The sequence below is a fragment of the Dermacentor silvarum genome, unplaced genomic scaffold, assembly GCF_013339745.2.
Source record: "Dermacentor silvarum isolate Dsil-2018 unplaced genomic scaffold, BIME_Dsil_1.4 Seq411, whole genome shotgun sequence".
In the NCBI taxonomy this organism is placed as follows: Eukaryota; Metazoa; Arthropoda; class Arachnida; order Ixodida; family Ixodidae; genus Dermacentor; species Dermacentor silvarum.
This window is the reverse complement of record NW_023606193.1, coordinates 86,867-92,177: the sequence shown is the minus strand read 5'-3', so window position 1 is coordinate 92,177 and position 5,311 is coordinate 86,867. Positions and strand designations below refer to the sequence as shown.

At 51.9% G+C, this 5,311-nt stretch overlaps 1 pseudogene; it reads right to left on the bottom strand.

Annotated features, from left to right (window-relative positions):
* Positions 1-1,031: 1,031 nt before the first annotated feature.
* LOC119435062 (beta-1,3-galactosyltransferase 5-like) lies at positions 1,032-4,820 on the bottom strand (annotated as a pseudogene).
* Positions 4,821-5,311: the final 491 nt, after the last annotated feature.

Genomic DNA, 5,311 nt, shown 5'->3' with positions numbered 1-5,311 from the left:
CCCGGGCCTCTGGGGTGTGAGATGAGCACGTGCTTCTCCGACCCCACGGTGGCTTCACAGTTCTGGCTGAGTAAAGGTGTGCCTAGTGCATGCATCACTGCACACGTCACAGCCACCTGGCTGACTAAAGGTGTAGCCTAGTGCGTGCGTCACTGGGCACGCGACGGCGCAGCCAATGGGGAGGACCCGCCGTGCCATGTGTATAAAATGAGCGCGCCCGCGCGTCACTTGCTTTTCGGATTTCATCGGTGCTGTGTCTACGGCGATGGACCCCGAAGCGAAGCTGCGACCAAGAGACACACAGAATCGGCAGAAAGAACTTTAATGCATGTCGAAAACATCAATCGGAAACATTCCACCAAAGGGATCATAATGCTTTCGCATTCCCACACCTAAGCAGTCTTAAAGGGAAACTCTGGCGATATTTCGATGTCCACTGTCCTCAATAAAATTTTGAATATACGTTCTCTTTTGCACTCTTGATTATCTGTGCCTAACCATATGGCTGCGACTCATTTAGTTTTCCTGAAACAAATTTTGAAGACTGGTTGCGTGTTCCCGACCCATGCCCACGAATGTATGGCTTTTTTACTGGCCACCCTGTGTGACTTGAGAGACTAGACCGCCACTTCGCCCAGAAACGACAAAGCTGGCTCCTTTTTCCACGAGACGATGGCAGACTATCATCGTTTCGACAGACGTCGGTCATTCTCTTTCGCAGCACAATGCCGTTGAGCTTGGGCATACCTCGCGCGGCGGCGGCTGGTCAAAAGCAAACGACGATCCTTCAGCACTCACACTGTCGCTGAAACCGACGCTGTGTAGTTTGAAAGGGCTGTAAAAGCTCCCCGTGTCACATCATACGCTTCGCCTTCTGGGCGTTAGCGCCACGCGTACTGCACATGTACATTACAGTAGTGTAGGCTCTGACGTCATCGACTCATCGTGAGGTCACACGAAGCAGCTACCCGTTTCGACACCTCGTTTATTAGTTATTACTGATTACTTTCTAACCCAAATTGAACCCCCGCCATTGGACAGTTAAAAAGAACGCCGGAGTTGCTGATGTCACCCCCCCCCCCACCCTGCAGCAACATCAGCCTTTATTGCGAGCAGCGTCAACGTTCTCCCTGGTGCGCTGCCAGAGCCGGTACACGAGCTCGGTGTCCAGGTCAGGGTGACCCAGCAGTGGGGCCGCCGTCACGCAGCCAGGAACGGGCGTCGCGGGCATCGCGCGCCAAGCGCGGCCCAAGGTCGACGTGCTCGATGCCAAGACGCTGCGCCAGGATGCCCGTGACGAGCACGTCGTCGACCCAGAAGTAGGGCACGTCGGCCGAAGCTCGGTACAGGTCGCGCACCACGTCGGGCGACATGAGGATGGCCCAGCCGGAGCAGTAGGGCGGGTAGCGGTGTGGCCGATACTCGCGGAAGCTGACGCGCCACTTGCTGCGCTGGCTGCGCTTGACGTACGGCCGCCGGATGAGGCCGCACATGAGCAGCCGCGCCGGGGCGTGGGGCTCCAGCTCCGCGCTCACCTGGAACAGGTCCATGAACACGTCGTCGTCCGTCTTGAGCACGTAGCGCGCCTGGCCACAGCGGCTCACGACCCACTTGAGCCCCATCACGTGCTTGTACGTCAGGTTGTGGTAGCTGTCCACGAAGTTGCCCATGACCAGGTCGCCGTGCGCGGCGCTCTCGCGCGCAGGGCGCCCTCCAGGCCGGCCGCCTGCCCCACGAGGAAGACGAGCGCCATGGCGCGCGCCGTGGCCGCGGCCAGGGCGCTCGCGTTGCCCCACGTCTCGCGAATGGCGCGCCGCCGGCCGAAGTGCGCCGGCGCAGAGTGCACGAACACGGCCAGAAACAGGTCGCGGTGGCTGCGGCAGCGGCTGCTGTCCAGCACAAACGCAAAGTCGCGCCGGTCCACCAGCCGGCCGGGCTCGTCCGACGTTGCCTGCTGCCACACCGCGCGGGCCGGGCTCCTGCGGCGGCGACGACCAGCGCGACCACACGGCCACCGACGCCAGCAGCAGCAGCACGAGGCCCGAGCGCCGCTCCCGCACCACGCGAAGCATCCTGGAACAAAGTTGGCATTTGGTACGCCATAGAGTGAACCGCCGATCCATGCATCCACAACGCATCGGGACTTCCGGCGAACACATATTTTGTAAATATCAAATAGCCAACGTCTTCTACTTTGGAATGAGATTGCTCACGAGTTTATGGACACACTGACGTCGTACGACACAGTGCGCGCTAGTGCTACGTCAAACAAACAGTCCCAGCGTGGCTGGAGCCAACCACACTTCCGTCTCGCGTTTGCATGTCTCGAGGACCGCTTCTTGTTTGTCCTACATGACAATGTGGTACTCAAATTTTGGACAAGGCTCAGGTTAGACAGTGAAGGCTCGTCGAAACTTTCAGGTTCAGAAACGCCCGTTGCTACAATGCTGATCACATGACTGTAATGTATGTTGTGACAACATGACAAATACACTTTTTTCAGACCTCACACATCAACAGTTGCTTTCCCACAGGTCTTTTTCCCGGTTTCCCTATGACAGAATCGTTTTATAATGTGTTCATATCATAGAAACTATCGTCTGCTTCTCATACATGTATTATGTATCTACTCAGCCTATAACTGAACAAGTAACTTGGCGTAATAAAAAACACAGACAGAAGCGGCAGACAAAGACAAGCACTTGTCTTTGTTTGCCTTTCTTGTGTCTGTTTTTATTGCGCCAAGTTACTTGTTCAGTTATGGAAAACCAACTAGCCCAAGAATGAACTATTCTAGAATTTATTACTCAGCCTATTTTCTGTTAGAATTAATTTGAATTCAATTAATTCAATATACAGGGTGTCCCAACTTTCATGCACCCAGATTTAAAAATATGCAAATGCCACGTAGCTGAACAGAACCAAAGTAATGTTGTTGCCGTTGCTTGGAGATACTCATTGTCTTTTGCATTCCGTCTAATTACGTGATTAGTCTTAATCAACTTCTCAAATATTATAATTAGATTAAAAGTGTCAATGAGAAAATTGTAGAGCAACATGAAACACTCCTGATACAGCTGTCTGCTGCTCAATACGTACTACATAAAAGTCTTTTTCCGAGCGTGAAAGAAGTCCACGAATACACGCAAAGTGCCTCGAGCAGCCAGTCGAGCGGCAATCTTGCGCGTATTCGCTGGCTTCTTTCACGCTCGGAAAAACACTTTTATGTAGCATGTATTGAGCAACAGAAAGCTGTGTCTGGAGTTTTTCATGTTGCTCTACAATTTTCTCATTGACATTTTTCAATCTAAAATAATATTTGAGAATTTGATTAATTAATAAAGATTAATTATGTAATTACGCAAAATGCAAAAAAAATAATTTGAGTATCTCCAAGCGACAGCATGCAACATTACCTTGTTTCTTCCCAGTTACGTGGCATTTGCATATTGTCACGAAGATAATTCACTCGAGCTCGCCGAAAGAGAACAGTATTCTTTAATAGACAGTTTTAGTTTAGCGTTAGCGTAATAGCGGGGTTACGAGAAATAGCGTTACCGTTCCGCAACGAACTTTGCAGAAAGAGTGTTTTAGTATAGCGTGATAGCGTAGTTACGCGCGGGACGCTATTCCATTACGCTTTGAATTTCGCATACATAGGGCACCTAAGATATGTGTGTGTGTGCGTCCGGAAAGTGCGATAAGCAGCGTAATGGAAGCCAGGAGCGCGTTGTATTTTTACTTCCCCTGTCCGTAGATCTGCAACGAAACAGACAAGCAGTACAAGCTGTCTACCATAGCCTCCGAAATCCTCCCATCTCAGAGGCCATATGCCGTCGTCGCGCCTATCTCCCAACTTATCGACAGGTGGCGCTCACATCTCGGAGAAACTTTCTTTCGTTAGGCTTAGGCGCGCTCGAAATGAGAAGCGATCTCGAAAACTCTGCTAAATTATCCATAAAAATATTGTCGATCCTGCCTGAAGGTAAGCGAAAGCCATTTACGCAGTCATTTCCTACCAACGAAGTGAATTATTCAACAGCAACTCCAAATTCAGTTCGAAGCGGGCGGCCGGGACCGCCACCATGTTTTACGTACACTACGTAAACACGCTAACAGGTAACGTTAACTCTGAGAAATAGCGTGCGCACGGTAAACGGTTATGGTTCGTTAGCGTTCTGCACATGCGCATTTCGATCCCGCTATTCCGGTACGCCCGCTATTCCGGTAACCACGCTAAACTAAAACTGTCTAATGATGGCCAACACTTATAAGAACGCCCGCACACCTGCGCCCTTCGTCGTCTTCTCTCTGGCGATCTTGTGCCTGTAGTCGGCAGCCGACTTCTGACGATCGATGCCTGTAGTGGGCAGCTTACTTCGCATCATTCCTCCCCAACATGAAAAGCGACCGCCCCGTCGCCAGTCGGAGAGGGTAAAGGGTGACAGAGGGCGTGGGTGACCAGAGGGGCACTTCTTCGCGGCGCAGTACGGCTTCATCCGTACCACGTGCACAATCTCGGCTCGTGCCCGCCGTCGGCTTGAGCTCATATTAGTACTCTGGGGGACGACCTCGTAGTTCACGTAGCTGAGTCGCCCGACGATCTTGTACGGGTCAAAGTATCTGCGCAGTAATTTTTTCCGCCAGCCCCTGATGACAGACAGGTGTCCACACCCAAACGTAGTCACCGGGTTCGTATGGTGGGCGTCGGCACTCTGCTGGTTGCGGATGCGGTTGCAAGCAAGTTGTTGAGTTTTTTCAGCTTTCTGGACAATGTCGTCAGCATTGTCGCTTCTTGTTCCGTTGTCGACCGGGAGCATGGCGTCTAAAGGTGTTGTTACACAGCACTCATAAACCAGTTCAAATGGTGTGAATCGGGTGGTTTCCTGCACAGCCGTATATATGCAAATGTCACGTATGGTAGAATTTGGTACCAGGACTGTGCTCTGCGTCAACGTATATCGAGATCATATCGGTCATAGTTCTTTGAGGCGCTCGGTTAGTCCATTAGTTTATGGCGTGGTTTTCCGATGATTGGTGTGGGTCAGCGTGACGATCTCCTGCATTAAGACAGCAGTAAACGCAGTTTCTCGATCGGTGATTAAGATGGAAGGGCCCCGTGACGTAGATTTCATGGACAAAAAACATTGCGACTTCTGTGGCGGTTCCGCGGGGCACAGCTTTGGTTTCCGCGTACCGCGTTAGGTAGTCCGTTGCGACGACTATCCGTTTCTTTCCTGCAGACGACGGAGAGATGGAGAGGAGATTCATTCCCCCTACTGAAATGGTGCTGGAGGAGGGTCCAGGGGTT